The sequence below is a fragment of the Ambystoma mexicanum genome, chromosome 6q (assembly GCF_040938575.1).
Source record: "Ambystoma mexicanum isolate Mex_15411 chromosome 6q, UKY_AmexF1_1, whole genome shotgun sequence".
NCBI lineage: Eukaryota > Metazoa > Chordata > Amphibia > Caudata > Ambystomatidae > Ambystoma > Ambystoma mexicanum.
The window spans coordinates 899,104,127-899,122,426 of record NC_090937.1 but is presented as its reverse complement, the minus strand read 5'-3'; positions in this window follow the sequence as shown (position 1 = coordinate 899,122,426).

Here is an 18,300-nt window from a genome sequence, read left to right as displayed (position 1 = left end):
GGATCTGTCAAAAATCTCTGTGAAGCAGAGGGCTGCTGTGATGACAGCTTTCAGGGGCCAGCCTGATTAAACTTTAACATGTATAAACTGAAACTCAAATGTTTGCTATCCCAAGAGGCCTGTACTGATAGTAACCAATATCGTAATTGTTTTGATCCCATGGTTTAAAATCTTGACTGAGTATTCTAGCTGTAATTTGATATAACAATTGTGTTTTGTGCTAAGGAAAAGGCCACAGAATTTAACAATTAATTTAAACCTGGCTGAAGCAGCAGAACTTGAATAATAGGTTTTTTTCTCACAGAGGGAAGGTCTTTCCCCCCAGCAGGAAATCATGCAGAGGCGTTAATTACAGGGTAGGAAAGAACCTGGTCTACAGAGGCAAAAGGAACAATGACAAGCTGCAACTCAGGAAATTCGAAGTGTGAAGACACTCGTAAATAGCCTCTGCAAGGAACACACATGGGGGATTGGTCGACCAAACAACCATTTGTTGCTTAACATGGACAAAGAACACATTGAAAAATATAAAAATAACAGAGATGTTAATTTAATTTCTGGCTGCACGGGTGAAGAGGCGCCAGAACTATGTGACATGTTCTGGACAGCAATGGCAAGAAATGTGACTTTACGCAAAATGTATTTCCGCTAGAATTGTGAAACTTTATACACTTATTCCCATGTTAAACACACACATTTGCAGACATTTGCTTAACAATTGGACATTGTGTTCATAGTGAAAAGGGCAAAATTTGGTGAAAAGCAGAGACAAGATCCCACAGCTACAGGGTTTTCAGGCATAGCTGCTAGGTAAAATATGTAATCTGTATATGTGATTTTTATAGAGGTTGCACATGTGGAAATATGCATTTTGCCAAAAGTAGATTTTGTGCTCCAGGGGCTAGGGGTGGATTCTCAGCCTCATAAAATCACACCATAAAGATGATACTCTGTTTCGCTCCTCCTATGAAGGCAGAGAGTAGACTCTAACCCAATCACCTTTCAAAGGGGCAACCTTAGGCTAAACCGGCCCACACACCCCCTTTATGATGTCATTTCATAGCATAAATAGAGACAGCTCACCACACATAAAGACCGACAGATTCACTCACTATCCTGATGCTGGCAGAACACCCTGCTGCCGAACTCTACATATTCCTTGCTCCAGACTCCAGAAACTTGGCAAAGAAAAAAGGCCCACTGCATAGCTGAACCATTCTCAGCTACACCTCAAATTCCAGAACAAAACTGACAGTTCCATTTAAAAACGTATCCAGTGAGTATAAATAGGAAGAATTGTGTCACTAGCATATGTACTTTGCATAGTCTTATCCGTATCTTAGACCCATCCTATCTTGTATTCAGAACCTGTATTTTTAGGAGTATCTTTGCATTGTCTGAAACCTCTCTCCAACACATCCTGTCTTCCTCCATAACCAGTATTGTTGAAACTATCTATGCGCTGATCCTTTTCTCATCTGAAGAAGGTGAATTTCCTTAGCAGGCAGTCACCCTGATCAAGTGACTGTGTTCCTGTGTGGTATTCGTTTTGCTGCAAATTTTCGTTTTGTGAAATTTGTACATGTGTAAAACAGCTTTTAATTGCTTCCAACTTGAAGAATAAGATTTCAAATGTTTTCTTTGGATTAACTCATTGCTTGTGTTTGTGTGCAACTATCCAAAGCAGCTCCCATAAGAAGTTATAACAATTTCTGCAATTTGGACCATATTTGGTGTTTCTGCCCAGTCCATTCTGAAGATCACTTTAAAAGCCATTCTGACAGCTTGACAGTCAATTCTGTTTCTCTTGTGTTTGAAAGGAGGAAAGTGGGATTGATATTATGTTTGAATTCTGCCATTCCTGAATACCTGCTCTCTCCTCCTATCTCTTTACATTACCTATTGGGGGTTGAGTGGGGTGTAGGGGGAACCTCTAACCACAGTGCTATCTGATCTGAACCAGCACAAAAGTATTATTTTCTGTGCTGAATTGTTTTGCTCAATACTTACTCCTTGTGTATTAAAGATATTATTCAGTGTTACATCACCAAATTGGTGATTGTTGTGTACCTCTTAAGACATATTGTGTTTAATTTTTAAATACATAAATAAATATGTACCTTTGAAAACCAGCCTGATTCCTGGTTCAGTATGACCGGGGGGGGGGGGGGTTCCAGGAGAAGGGAATGATATGAGTGGTATATCGTTCAGAATAAAGAACTTTTAGACACAAATAAATAAGGATTTCAGTTGTGCACTACATGCTAGGCATTGGCTTGGGTGTTTGCCGGATTGAAATCACTTCCCATTTCAGGCGGGAATCAACATTTTTGCAAAGTTTTACATTTGTGATTTTTTTTCTCAAATTATTTTCAAACTTCCATTCAAATTCAAATGGTTTACTTTTGCTAAAACTATTGCTCATGACTGTTAGTATCTTTTCAATGTTGCTACCATAGAAATCTCTACTGATTTAGGGATTTTTGCACATTTTTCAGTGTTTTATTCAGCCATTTTTTCCAAAATGTCATTTTAAACAGTAGGGTTTCAAATCCGTTTTGCTCTCTCGTTTAGGGAGGGAAGATTGGATTCGAATTCTGTATTCTATTCCTTTTCCTGATTACCTGCTGCTTCCTTATATCTATTTAGAATTGCTTATTTGTGGGTTCAGGAATATTGCAGGGGGAAATCCTAACTTAAGTGCTATCTTTCCAAACAAGCCAAAAGTCTTCTTTTCTCTGGTGTTTTCTATCTGTGTTGCTAAAGAGTGAATTTAAGTGCATTACATACCTTCTTATGTGTTATTGTCAACACATTGGTGATTGCTGCTCCCTATTAAAAAGTATATGTTTGATTTGATTTTTAAATATATAAATAAATATTACCTTTACCAACCAGCCTGATTCCTTGTCCATCGTGACTCGGAGTATTTGAAAAGGGGTTTGATATGAGTGGTGTATCACTCAAAATATTGAACCTATATATAAATTTAAAATAAGCATTTTGGTTGTGCGCTGCATACTAGGCTGAGACCAGGGTATATGATCTGAATGAAATACTTAACATACGTCAGACATGTTGAGCTACACATGCAGTCCTCTGTTTTGAAGTGTTCTCCACTTACGTGTGATTATTAATGCATATGGCGGACAACTGTCCACCATAATGTTACATCCTTGTTCCACAAAGTGACTACAGAGCTTGGACATTCCATCTTATCACAATTCCTGATAATCATTACTTTCTTTTTGTTAGAAGTCACTTTTTCCATAATCATGCAATTTTCTCTTGTTCCTGCACATCACTGCAAAGTGTCCTTTCATATTGCATGATGTGCAATGTTGATTTATCAGCAGACAATATGTTGAGCTGGCAAAATGACCTTGCATGTCACTTCTGTAAAATCTGTTCTTGTGAGAGTCTCTTCCCTTTCCACCTCTCCCTTGCACATCTGCTTAAGTTCCTTTTCCGATACTTTATGTTTTTTTGCCTGAGATCATTGTCTTTCACTATCAAAGTTTTGTGTTTTCCATTTATAATTTTGTTCTGCCCTCCTTTTTCATGTCTTCTACCTTCTCTTGCATCACTTCTTTCTTTTTCTTCTTTATTTCTTTTGAGCGGGCTCAATCTTTTTAGCTATTGTTATTGTCTCGGCAAGTGACTGATCGCCACACTTGCATAATCTTTTTTTTTTATAGTTGAGTCATGTGTGTGTACAATTATCTGGTCTCTTATTAATTCTTGTGTGGTGATGCCTGCACCCAATCTGCATGATAGTGCTAATGATTTCAAATCCGACACATATTCTACTATGTTCTCTTCAGTATTTCCAAATTTTGGAATAGACATTAAATCTGTTAATGGACATGTTTGTTTCTGGAGCATATGTAATAACTTTATAAAAATAAAGCACTGAAACCAAATATGTCTCTCGGCAGTTGTAAATAACACTTACCTCTGTGATGGTCAACAGTCTCGTAATAGATGAAGGAGAGAACTACCTAAAAACCCCTCTTAGAACCAGCCAAAAGGCTAGGTAGAAGTGGAATCTCCAGGGAAAACCCCAATAGGGGAAAAAACCCTGTGATGTGCTGCTGGGGTGCGTGGGTTCTTGCAAGCAGCTGGTGAAGACTCACGCTAGTTTTAATGTGGTCCGGATTCTTGTCAGGAAGGATTCTAATTCAAACAGAGTTGAAATGCAGCTAAGTAAGAATACGGTTTCCCAGGTCTAGTGAAATAGTAGAGGGTATAGAAAGGAGCTTACCCTGACAAGCCTATTCCCTACTAGGTCTTTGTATCTTAATCTGATGGTTAATGTTGGCAAAGTGCCTAATAGAACATATAAGAAGTAAGAATACGTCCAATTGTGCGAAAAGAGAAATGCAATAAGAGATTGGGATCTTACCCACAAACAGTAGCACCAGGGATGAATAGCGTAGAGCAGATTACAGGTCTTGAACTCGAAGGAATAGAAGGCTGAAAGGGATGTCTAAGGCTGGTTCCTAATGTAGATTGTAAATAACAACAAGATTAGGCGTGAGGAAATCCCTGTGAGAATCACAAACTCTGTCTAGCTAAACAGACGTAAGCTACAAACCAATGGCAGCAGAAGCGGTTGTTGAAACTAGGAGATGGCTTCCTGTTGATTCAGAGAGCACAGAAAAGGATTGAGAATTCTAATGTTCAGAACGAGAAATGGGAATAGAAATGAATGACGGAAGTGAAGTGAGCAACTCTAGATAGCAATTGTTGAATAGAAAAAGTAATGAATTTACGGTGCGCAGCGCGACTCTGAATAGAGAAGCAACGCGTAGTACCGAAGTTCCAGTAGCCGGATATACAATTCCGGAAGTCGAGGGCGGGGCTAATCGCTCGGTCTGAGGAGCGAGAAACACTAGTGTGCTGCTTACAGTTTCGGGCTTCTCCATGTTGCGAGTCCCGATTCTGGGCAAAACCGTGGGCATTGGCACACGGGAAAGAGAAGTAGCGAGACCCCAATGGACAGCCGTAACAGTAGGCCCCCTCTTAAAGTCACTACCCCCTGGTTTATCGGGGTGCTTTTTGTGAAATAGTTTGATTGGTCGTGGAACATGGATGCTGGATTCAGATTCCCAACTTCGATCAGCAGGGGTGTACCCCTTCCAATCCACCAAGTACTGTAGTCTTCCACGATGAATTCGTGAATCACATAACTCTGCGACCTCATACTCAGCATCGGTATGAAGCAGAACTGGTGGAGGACGAGAGGAGACCACAGGATGGTACACACTTCGAATATCTGGTTTCAGCTGAGAAACATGGAACAGCGGATGTATCCGTGCCCATGTCTTCGGTAGTTTCAGCTTGAAAGCTGCTGCTCCTATAGCCGAGATCAGCCGGAAAGGGCCCATGAATCTAGGAGAAAATTTGAAGGGCTGAAGATGTCTGGGTAAGAATCGGGAAGATAACCAGACCCGGTCTCCAGGTCGTATAACAGGAGCTGTAGATCGGAGACGGTCAGCCATCTTCTTTGTTCTTTCCTGAGTAGTGCCTGAGATGCTGTTCGTTGACCCCAATGTATCATTTCCAGGAGGGACTTAACATCAGGACATTTGTCATCCAAAAGTCTTTTGTCTGGGAATGAGGCCGGGTGAAACCCATAGGAACAAAAGAAAGGAGAGGTCTTAATCACTGAATGATACGCATTGTTATAAGCGTATTCAGCGATAGGGAGTAAACCTAGCCAGTTGTCTTGTGCTGCTGAGATGTAACTCCGTAGATATCCTTCCAGAGTCTGATTTAGTCTCTCAGTCTGACCATTGGTTTTCGGATCGAACCCGGAACTTAAAGCCCAGGTGATACCCAAAATTTGACAGACTTGTTTCCAATATCTTGAAGTGTATTGTGAGCCTCTATCAGAGATTATGGTCTCTGGTAGACTGTGAAGAGGAAACATTTGGAAGATGAAAGTTCGTGCCATTTGAGCCGCTGATGGAAGACTGGCTAGTGGCAGAAAGTGAGCCAGTTTGGTCAATGAATCAATAACTACCATAATCGTTGAGCATCCTTCAGAAATAGGAAGGTCCACAATAAAGTCTGTGAAATAATCTGCCACGGTCGTGTAGGTAACGGCATTCTGACCAGAGCTCCGAAGGGGGAATGTCTAGGGCTTTTATTTTGCAGACAGACTGGGCAGGACTTAACATATGAAAGAATATCATTCCGCATAAATGGCCACCAAAAATATTGGGAGATCAATTCACCGGTGTTAACATTACCTCTATGTCCTGCAGCTCTAGAGTCATGACACATCCTTAGAACTTCCTTCTGTAAGGATTTAGTGGGTACATAGGCCTGTTTACCATGGAAATAACACCCTTCCTTTTTAGACAAAAGACTCAACTCCTTCCTGGTTAGCCTCCTCAGAACGGAGGGTACTGAACTTAGTTCCAGACGTTTAAGAAAATCAGTAGATTTGTAGCTTTTCTCAATGCTCAGAATACAACAGGGAAAAAATCGGTTCTGTTTTGACTGGAAGTTGATGAGTGATCTCTTTACGCGATAAAGCATCTGCTTGTAAATTACATCTTCCAGGTATGAACGAAAATATGATCTTGAAGGGGGAGAAAAAATGAGCCCATCTGGCCTGTCGACTATTACATGTTTGGGCATACTGGAGAATCCTTAATTTTTGATCGTCAGTACGGACCTCTAATGGAAACTGTGCTCCCAGTAGTAAGTGTCTCCACTCCTCAAAGGCCCTCTTGATTGCCAATAGCTCCTTCTCGAGAACTGTATAATTCACCTCCGCCGATGAAAGAATCTTGGATAAATATGCGATGGGACGTTCCAATCCTTGATCATCCTCTTGTAGAAGAACTGTACCCAAAGCGTACTGGGAGGCATCCGTTTCGAGAATGAAACGGCGTGACTGATCTGGAGTCATTAGTATGGATGCAGACGTGAATCTCTTCTTTAAAGTATCGAAAGTCTTTTGTGTTTCCTCGTTCCAGATATAAGGAACTCCTTTTTTCAAAAGGTTGGTTAAAGGCTGAGTAAAGGCCGAGAAGTTGGGGATAAACTGGCGATAGAAGTTTGAAAATGCTACAAAACGTTGAATTTCCTTGATTGATCGAGGATTAGCCCAGTTCTGAATGGCCATGACCTTATCTGGATCCATTGCGATGCCTTGTGCCGAAGGAATATATCCCAGGTATGTCACATGAGGCTGATGAAATAAGCATTTCTCCAGATTGCAGAATAAATGATTGATCTGAAGTCTGTATAATACCTCTCTGACATGAGATTTATGCTCAGAGATGTCTTTAGAGAAGATCAGAATGTACAGGTACAGGTACACGATGACGGTGTGTAGCAATAAATCAGAAAATAGATGGTCCATAAATCGGTGGAAAACGGCCGGGGCATTGGACAATCCGAATGGCATAACTTGATATTAAAAATGGGCAAACGGTGTCCTGAAGGCGGTCTTCCATTTGTCTCCCTTTCTGATTCTGATAAGGTGATAAGCACCCTTTAGATCCAGGTTGGTATAGATGAGAGCTCACTTGACGGCATCTAGGATATCTGGAATTAAAGGCATCGGGTACCTGTCTGGGAAAGTAATCTTGTTTAATCCCCTGAAATCTATACAGGGTCGAAGTTCAGAAGAATTCTTCTTGGGAACGAAGAATAATGAAGCAGCAGCCGTGGATGTGGATTCAGTAATAAGCCCGTTTCGTAGGTTGAGATCTAGATATTCCCCAAGGGCAACCTTCTCGGAAGAAGAAAGGATGAACATCCTTCCGAAAGGTGATGGCTAGTTTGGGATTAAGTCGATTACACAATCATCTCTGCGATGAGGGGGAAGCAGAGAGTACTCCAAGGAGGAAAAGACCTCAGCAAATTCTTGATACTCAGATGGAAGTCCGATGACAGAACCGATTACTGTAACCTGTCTGCTCTCATCTTGTTTTGGACAACATATCTTGCCAGTATTACCTAAACAATTATTGAGACAAAACTCTGATCTCAAGAAAAGTGAACCTGCTGCCCAATTAATATAAGGATTATGCCTTCGAAGCTACGGCAGTCCTAAAATAACAGGGTAATGGGCAGCTCGTATTACATCCATAGTAATGACTTCCTCATGTGTAGCTATTGTCATGAATAAAGGGCAGGTTTGATTCACAATTGGTCCTGAAATCAGAGGGCTACCGTCTACACTCTCAACTGGGATGACTTCACCCTTGGAGAACAGAGGTAGATGGTGTTGTCTAGACCAAACCTCATCAATAAAATTACCGGCAGCACCACTGTCCACTAGTGCCGGAATCTCGGTCATCTTCTGGTTACCAAATGTGAGAGAGATGTGTAAAACCAACATTAAAGTGTGAGAATGAAGGTTTCCTTGTGAAACAGGCATATGCAAAGAGGAACCTAAAGATACTTTAGAATCCCGGAACGCGGTTCCTCCTATGACCGGGAGTTGGTGTTTCCCGACCGTCTCGGGGGAGTGATGGGGCACTCCTGGACCGTGTGGGTATTTGAGCCACAATACTTACACAATCCCTGAGTCCTTCTGTGTGCTCTTTCCTCAGGGGATAAAGGCCCTCGGTTAGTTGATCCCAATTGCATAGGTTCCTCAGTAGAGCTTCCTCTTTGTGTGGCAGGAGAAGTAGCAAATGTACGAGTAGTCAGTTTCCCTTTGCGCCTTTCACTACTTCTTTCTTTCATCCTATAGTCCATCTGCATGACTAGTGCTATAAATTCTGTCAATGAAGTGGGACGTGGAACCCTAGATACTTCATCTTTTAGATCCTCAGAGAAATCTCTCCGGAATAGAGTAACTTGTGCATCGTCAGACCAAGTAGATTCGCTGGCAATCTGTTTGAATCTAGTAATATAGGTTAAGATGTCTTGATTGCCTTGTCTGAGATCAAGTAATTGTTCCTGGGCCGCTATCCGAATTTCCGGCCTTCTGAACATGGATCTAAAGCTATTACAGAAGGCAGAATGGGAGTTTAATATCGCATTATTGGTTGTGACCAAAGGAGTTGCCCAGGCTAGAGCAGGTCCCACCATCTGTGAAATCATATACCCTACTCTGTCGCGATCAGTATGAAAGAAAGCTGCCTTAAAGGCAAATTGCACTGCACAGGCATCCAAAAATTCTTTTATCCTATGGGGATTGCCATCAAATTGACCCCCTGGTAGGGACCCAGGAGGAACCTCTGAGCAATGTGGAACTCTGCTAGCTGTTGCCTGTTGAGAAGCCAACTGGGCAGTCTGTTGCTAAGACTGTTGTTGAGCCTGTCGAAGATTAGCATTCTCTTGCTTCAGGTTTTGTACCTCTGAAGTCAGAGATTGCATAGCAGCTATAAGTTGCTGAATCTGTTGATCCATAACAAAAGTAGTTCTTTACAAATGCCGAAGACAGAAGATATCTAGGTCAATTAGGTGTTGCTTACTGTAATAACTTTATAATAATAAAGCACTTGAAACCAAATATGTCTCTCAGCAGTTGTAAATAACACTTACCTCTGTGATGGTCAACAATCTCGTAATAGATGAAGGAGAGAATTACCTAAAAACCCCTCTTAAACCCAGCCAAAAGGCTAGGTAGAAGTGGAATCTCCAGGGAAAACCCCAATAGGGGAAAAAACCCTGTGATGTGCTGCTGGGGTGCGTGGGTTCCTGCAAGCAGCTGGTGAAGACTCACGCTAGTTTTAATGTGGCCTGGATTCTTGTCAGGAAGGATTCTAATTCAAACAGAGTAAAAATTGTGCGAGAAGTAAGAATATGGTTTCCCAAGTCTAGTGAAATAGTAGAGGGTATAGAAAGGAGCTTACCCTGACAAGCCGATTCCCTACTAGGTCTTTGTATCTTAATCTGATGGTTAATGTTGGCAAAGCGACTAATAGAACATATAAGGAGTAAGAATATGTCCAATTGTGCGAAAAGAGAAATGCAATAAGAGATTGGGATCTTACCCACAAACAATAGCCCAAGGGATGAATAGCATAAAGCAGATTACAGGTCTTGAACTCTAAGGAATAGAAGGCTGAAAGGAATGTCTAAGGCTGGTTCCTAATGTAGATTGTAAATAACAACTAGATTAGGCATGAGGAAATCCCCATGAGAATCACAAACTCTGTCTAGCTAAACAGACGTAAGCTACAAACCAATGGCAGCAGGAGCGGTTGTTGAAACTAGGAGATGGCTTCCTGTTGATTCAGAGAGCACAGAAAAGGATCGAGAATTCTAATGTTCAGAACGAGAAATGGGAAGAGAAATGAATGACGGAAGTGAAGTGAGCTACTCTAGATAGCAATTGTTGAATAGAAAAACTAACAAACTTACGGTGCGCAGCGTGACTCCGAATAGAGAAGCAACGCGTAGTACCAGAGTTCCAGTAGCCGGATATACAATTCCTGAAGTCGAGGGCTGGGCTAATTGCTCGGTCTGAGGAGCGAGAAACACTAGTGTGCTGCTTACAGTTTCAGGCTTCTCCATGTTGCGAGTCCCGATTCTGGGCAAAACTACGGGCATTGGCACACGGGAAAGTAAAGTAGCGAGACCCCAATGGACAGCCGTAACAGCATAGTATAGTGTATTGTCTGACTACTCGTTCATGGTTCTCTAAATCTTCTGCTTCTGTTGTGTTTAATGGTGGCAATTCCCTGCATTTCATTTGCCCTTCAGGGCATAATGATTGAAATAAAACAGATGTCCTTTTATCTACTCAACAAGTTCCACAACTTTTAGATAGTCCCTCCATTAATCCTTCCATTTTGTCCATTTTATGAAAGTCTGTCCTTGGTTGGGTAAAACTCTCTCTGGAGGGTGAATTGTTATTGTTGACATGCTACAACACACAACTGCGCTGCTTCTCGAACTGTGCTGGGTGATGGTTCCATGTCATTTCATCGCCTGCCTTTTCATCCCCAGGCTTTTTAACGTGCACATTCCATCGAATGTGCTCATGGTTTTTTTCTTTTTTTGGGGGGTACCCCCCAAACCCACCTCCCGCACTTATTGTTTGCCCTTGCCTACCCGCCCAAACCCTTATCTGCCCTTTCCCACCCACCCCCCTAAAAAATTTGATGAGCACATTCGATGGAATGTGCACTTTGAAAAACCTGGGGATGAAAAGGCAGGCAATGAAAGGACGTCGTAACTTATTTATTTGATTAGTAAGTTTAGTTACATTTAAATAAATTCCTTCTGTTTGAATGATTTGCAACACCGTTTTGTATTTCTCTTTGCCTTCATTTTTTTTGTGGTTCTTTGAGGTCGTTAATAGCTTATGGGCCCGATTACTGGAATTTTTTGCACGGTGCAAAGTGGTGCAAAGTGACGTTTTACTGGTGAAAAGTGACTTTGAACTGCCAAGAAACACCCTGATTCATGGAACAGTGCAAAGTGTCTTTTTGCTGTGCAAAGTCACTTTGTACTGCAAAAATGCACTTTGCACTGCTCCGCCCCTGATTCAAGGAACAGTCCAAATCAGCGTGTTTGCTGGCAGTGCAAAGTCACTTTGCACGGTGCAAAATATTCTATGAATCAGGCCCTGGCTCTCCATGAATTTTTGTTTTTTTGTTTTTGCCTGCACTCTGTCCTTTATGCATACTACCGTGTTGGCACGTCCAATGCTCTAACTTTGTTAGGATCACGTGTATTACGCATCACTGTCTTCTGTAACCTGCTTCACATCTGCATACCCTCCTGAACAAGGGTTCTTTACTCTAGCACTGTTGGATTTATGGATGCTATGAGTCTATTCAATCTCACATGTATGTGGCTCGCGCTCTTACCATCTCCCCTGTGTGAATGGTAAATCCTCTGGAACTGCTCCTTCATTGCGTGGCCATTCAGCGAGACATTGCCTGTCCTGCAATTTTCAAATTATTTAATGGGACTTGATTTTCCTTGCTATGCAGCACAGTTCCTTGCCGCAGGTTCCCTCGTCGTCAATTTGAGTTGTGCCTTCAAAGGAAATGCCGTCTCCATGAGGTAAGTGATCAGAAATCCCCTCTTCTTCTCAGGTTACACATTCCACATTTTCACCTGGAATCTGAGTCCGAGGTCCAGGTAAAACAGTGGGCTTGATTGCTGAACACTGGCAAACTCTGACAGTAAGTCATTATTGTGAGGTTAGCATGTGTGCTGCGTCTACCAAAGCCAGTGGTAGGAGATATATCTAACAGAGGTACGTTGACCCTCTAACCTTAATGTACTTTCTCCATCTAAACAAAATGAGGTTGTCCGTTGGCCAGGGCATCTGCCCCAGATCTGAAAAATAAATGCTTGATGTTCATCAATAAAATGTGCTGCAAAATGCTGCAAAAAATTCAACTTTGTTACCGTTTGTACACGGAAAGGAGGATGCACACACAGGAGTGATCTGCAAACTAAACTTTTTTTGTCTAACCCAAAAAATCAATCTGGCGCTCTCGTGCCTTACCCATAACTCCCCTCTTCCCCGAACAAACGTCACAAACGGCCCGCCTCCATGACAGGCAGGCTAACATTAACCCTTTGCCGTCGTACCCCCGGATAATATGTCCAGACGTCAGCTAGCACTCTTCAACCAGTCTCACTGGCCTCTTGATTGTCCGGTGAGGCCTCCCTTCCCAATGGCCTGGCTCCTCTGCCTGGGGCAGATCCGGCCCCTGCTTGGTCTCTCCCAGATCTCCTTCTGGGGGAAACCATAGGTCATCTCTTTGAGCCCGTGGCTCTGGCGAAGCAGGCCTCCGAGGGTCCTCAGCATCTTCTCTCTTCATGCAGTGTCTAAACTGCTGACAGATCCTTGTGATGGCTCTGTCGTGGTCTTGTGCTGTACCATCGTCCCTTTTATTGTGGTGATCCTCATGGGGCTAGGAGCAAACTGCGGTTCAGTTTTCCTGAGCATTGGTTGTTGCACCAGGACTTCATCACTTAATTGGAAGTCTTTCGGCGATGCCCTGCGTCTGGCATCAGTGTTTAACCTGGCCTTCTCTTTTTCTTCTACATCTCTCTGTAGTACCTCAACATCCGGAGGTCCCGCTGTGGCCGGGTTCCGAGGAATGTGGGTCCGTACTTCATAGCGAAGCATGAGTTTGGCGGGTGTTTTGTTTGTGGCCTCATGCGGAGTGTTTCGGTAGTGCCTGAGGAACCGGCATAATGCTTAATGTGTGTCAACTGTTTCAATCCTTGCTCTCTGTATCGCCTTTTTGATTGACGCCATAAATTGCTCCGCCATTCCGTTTGCTTGCGGATAGCGAGAGGTGATTTTCATGTGCTGAAACCCAAGATGTTTGGCCAATGTTCCGAACGCATGGCACAGAACGGGGGTCAATTGTCTGACTTCATTACTCTGGGAATCCCCCATTCACTGAGTATTTCTTCCAGTACCGCCGCCACCTGTGGGAACGCTGTGGTGGCAACGCTTTTCACTATCGGGAATCGGGAATTCTCGTCGATCAGGAGGAGAAGGTAGTCTCCTAACTCAGTGGGTCCATAGAAGTCCATGGCTATTCTTTCTCATGGGTGGTGAGGTATTTGCGTATGCTGCAATGGAGCTGGGGTTTCAGCTGGTGCCGTGCACTGACAGGCATGACAGTTTTTGACCCACTCATCAACTGTAGCATCTAGGAACAGGAACCACACATGGCACCTCAACTGTTTCTTTGTGTTTTCAGCTCCACGATGACCCTCATGTGCAGTGCGGACAACCTCATTTCTTAGCGCTGCAGTTATTACCAGTCTGCACTCTTGGAGTAGGATATTGTTGTCTTTTACTCTAGTTCATTTTGTACTCTGGCTAGCCTTTCAATTTCCTGTCTGATTACGCCCGGGTGTGCTAGCATTGCTCTCCGGTGATCTCTCCATTTGCTGGTCGTGGGAGGCTAATCGCGAGAGCGGTCGTGGGATCTGCAGTGGATGCGGCAGCGACCATCTCGAGCGACAGAGCAGGAGGCAGTGAGTTCAATGGAATGTATTGCATGTAGGCAATGTCCACTTTTCGTGTAACCGGGGGTCCGACTGGGTGACGCAGCAGATAGTCAGTGGGGTTTAGGTCTCTTCCAGGTCGGTGAATAATGTCATAGTCATAATCTTGGAGCCGTATGCCCCATCACTCAATCCTCAGTGGCATTTTGGTGTGAGGGTTTCCAAAAAAGGGAGAGGAGAGCCTGGTGGTCAGTAATTAGGGCGAATCGTTTCCCAATCAAGAAATTATGAAAGTGTTCACACGCCCAGACTGCAGCCAGACTTTGTTTCTCTGCCTGTGAGTAGGCGGTCTCTGTGTTCGATAGAGCCAGGCTCGCATGGGCAAGGATGGCACCAAGGCCCACAGGACTTGCGTCAACAAGGACTTCCGTGTGCCATAAGGGATTGAAGTAAGCGAGGCGATGTGCTTCCATTAGGGACTGTTTGATGTTCAGGAAGGACCGTCGACTCGCTGTTGTCCGCTCGAAAAGTGCGTCTTTTTGCAGCAGACGCCGTAACGGTTCCGTGATGGACGCATAGTGGGGTATATACCTGGCGCAGTACCCCGTCATGCCCAGAAAGGACCGCACATCCGCGGCCTGCTGCGGTTCGTCGAGATTGGTGATCGTCTCGACCTTTTCAGGGTCAGGCATCATCCCTTGGCTGGAAAAGATGTCTCTGAAAAATTTAAGTTTGGCTTTGCTGAACCTGTATTTGTCGATGTTCAGTGTGAGGCCGGCAGCGCTCAGGGCTTCGCAGGTGGCATATAGCGCGCTGTTGTGAGACTCTTTTGACGACCCGAACACATGGCTGTCGTCGCTGTAATTCAACGCACCCTGTTTGGGTCTGATGATTTGGTGGATAGATTCCTGGAAAATCTCGGCTGCTGATGAGATCCCAAAGTTGAGTCTCCGGTACCTAAATAATCCGTTGTGAGTCACAAAGGTTGTGATGGTACTGGGGTCGGGGTGCAACTCCAGTTGATGGTAGCCTTGAATTAGATTGAGTTTAGAAAACATCTGGGCGTTATTTAGCTGCACGATCATGTCCTCGATGCAGGGGCCCGGGTGTCTTTCGCGTTGGATGGCAGTGTTGGCTACTCGCATTTCTACACATAGGCATATTTTGCCACCCTCTTTTGGAACGACTACAAGTGGGGACACCCATGGCGTTAGTCCAGTCGCAGGTTCGATGATGCCGTCGGTAAGCAACTGTTGGAGTGCCTCCGACACCGCTTCCTGGAGGTAAAAACCCAACTCTACTGGGGTGTTGCAGCACCGGTCGCACGGCGGGATCTATGTGCAGCCTGACAGGGAGGCCTTTGAGTTTTCCCAGGCTCGAGCATATTTCTGGGAATTTCTGCATGATGTCCTCTTGTGTGATGGGTTGATTAGATTGGCTGCATGTGATTTCCCCAATGTGATGTTCCTGGTTTTGTTTGTTTGTCGTAGCCATGATGGTGTCGCCTGTTTTTAAGTGGATTTCGATTAGTCCTAGGCAGAGGCTGTGTGGTAACTAAGTAGGCACCGACTACTGATGAGTCAGCGTATGACATGGATGGTGGTGTCGACCTGTCGGCCATTTAGGAGGAGCCGGCGTGTGAAATGTTTAATGGTCTACAGCGGGGTAGAGGCTCCCCACTGGAAGATTTGTGAGTGCGAAGGCTGCAGCGTCGGGGGGGTTCGGCATCTTAGCGTAGTCTTGCTTGCCCATGATGTTTACCATGGCGCCAGAGTCTATCATGAATTGAAACAGGTTGTTCCCCATCTTGATAGGTATTTTGGGGGCTTCTCTGGCTTCCTCATTGTCAAGTATGAGATTGATGTACTCATCCTGGGCGTGTGCATCATAGTAGGCATTGAGAGTGGACGTGATAGTAGCCTTCGTCCCCGTGGTCTTCCGGTGGATTGTCATATTCATCCGTCATGTATCGTGGTTGGTCTGCATACTCAGGAGCCCCCGGATATTCGTGTCCTTGATACTCATCGATAGCTCTAACAAACCGGCGTTGGCCCTGCTGGTAGTATCTCTGTTGTCGGTATTGTGGAGACGGTGGGCGCAAAGGCGTCCTCGTGGGTGCTTGTGGGCGCATTGGTGGAAATGGTATACCTTCTCTGCACTCTGAGTGAAAATGTCCCTCACCTCCGCAGTTGGTGCATCATTGCGATAGCACTGGGCATGACCCCGAGTGTGGAAACGCCATTCCGCAGCGGTAACATTGCCTCTGTTGGCGCAGAGCTTGTGGGGCTTGAGTTATGACTGTTTGCGGGCCCCTGTCTCCTGAGCGAGGTGACTGGAAGGCGGCTATGAGTTCGGTGGTGTCATGCTTGGGGTTGTTGTTGCCACTCATGGAGGCGACCTGGACATCAACCCTTTCATATATGCGTGCCAGTTCGCTCACTTCAGGGATGGTGAGTGTTTTTTTTAGCAGTTGTTTCTTTAGTGCGGGGCAGAGGCAGCCCTCTATGATCCTGAGGCATATTGCTTCTTCGAGGGAGAACACATCAAACTGACAATGTGCTCCCTTCACCCTGAGGCGCGTTATGAATTTGTCGACTGTCTCCTGCGGCCTTTGCATAGATTGGTTGAACAGGTATCTTTCGTAATCCCTGTTTACTTCAATAGTGAGGAGTTTGTCTATTGCTTTTATGAGTTCCTCAAAATTGTTCTGTTCTGCTGCAGGAATTGTTTTTACAATCGTCTTTATCTCACCCCCCACCAGATTAAGGAAGATGTTCCTGATGTTGGGGGAGTCACCGTCGCCTGAACCTCGCACAAATTGGTGAAAGTCCTCCATCCATTCAGTCCATCTGGGCCCTTTCATGGCTGTGGGCGTCAGGTTGAAAGGCGGTGGCATCCGCAACTGTATGGACTTTGCTGCGTGAGCAGGCTGGGGGGATGGTGGATTGCTCATAATGACAGTAGCACACAGTTAGCACCGTTGGAGCGGAAGGTGGAGGTGCGGGTGCGCCACGACAGGCGCGCAGCGTTTGCACACAGGCACTGTGATCCGGTGACAGTGAAAGGGCCCTCCACACTGGAAATGTGGGCTGTTGTATGGCGTTCAGTAAGCTCCTACCCTTGCAGAAGGTCGTGGCTGCTCCATGCAGGTCGGCGCCACAGAAGGGGAAAACGTGGATGGCTCCTACCAGGCGTGTCAAACACGTGTCAAGACTGGTTACACGCTCAGCGAGTGTGCTGGAATGAAGATCAGACTCATGTGTGCGTGGATTGCCTGTGCAGCGCACCACCGTGTTCGGGCGAGCTGTCCTCTGCACTCGTGGAATGTGCCGGGGAGAGGGAGGCGGAAGCCCAGCTTCGCGACTGCATGTCGCACCTCCCGCTAGTAGAAGGAGATGGGCCTGGCGGACTGTCAGGCCGTAGCATCGGCGGGCCCTCAATGGGCGGAGGAGATGGCTCGACGGGCTGCTGGGTCAGCCCCGCCCACATGTGCGAAACGCCCGCTGTGGCAAGTGGAGAAGGAGGACGCCCGGCGGACTGCCAAGGTGGAGGAGGAGGAGGAGGACTCCTGTGTGTTGCCAGACGAGTCCTCGTCGCAATGTTACCGTTTGTACACGGAAAGGAGGAAGCCCACACAGGAGTGATCTGCAAACTTAACTTTTTTCGTCTAACACCAACAATCAATCTGGCGCTCTCGTGCCTTACCCATAACTCCCTCCTTCCCCGAACAAACGTCACAAACGGCCCGCCTCCATGACGGGCAGGCTAACATTAACCCTTTGCCGTCGGGTAACACTTTGTTTTGCAATTTTCCTTTTCAGTGCCAGAAAATGTTACATTTCAACAACATTGTCCGGGGCCCTGACAAGAAGTACACCACGCACCAAAAATAGGTTTTCATATTATATGGGTGAATTGTATCATAACAGGTTTGCACTTTAGCAATTCAGTGACAGCTATCTTTATAGTTTGTCCAGTTATTCATAACATGTTTTAATGTGCACCATGTTGCTGGATTTTTTCCACGTCTCTGTAATAAACCAAATGCAATTGCTTTTATGGGCCTGTCCTTCTACGAAAACAAGGTGATGAGAACGGAAAACGGAGCAAATCAAACAGAGCAAAACAAACTGTATCGTGCCCTTGTTGCGGAATTTACTCTACATCCTGGAAGATTAACGTGGACGCCAGGCTGAAAAAGATTAAACACTGAGACAAAATATGCAATGCCATGCTGGCATCTCCTAATTTGAAAGCAGGTGAGGGAAGTGCGCATGCTGTACTGGCCTATCCTTGGTTCTAGCAGGGAACCAAGGTGCGTGTCATTAGAGAATATGTCGAGCCAGGAAAGCGGCCATTTTATCTATGCTTTCGTAATACAAGTGATGG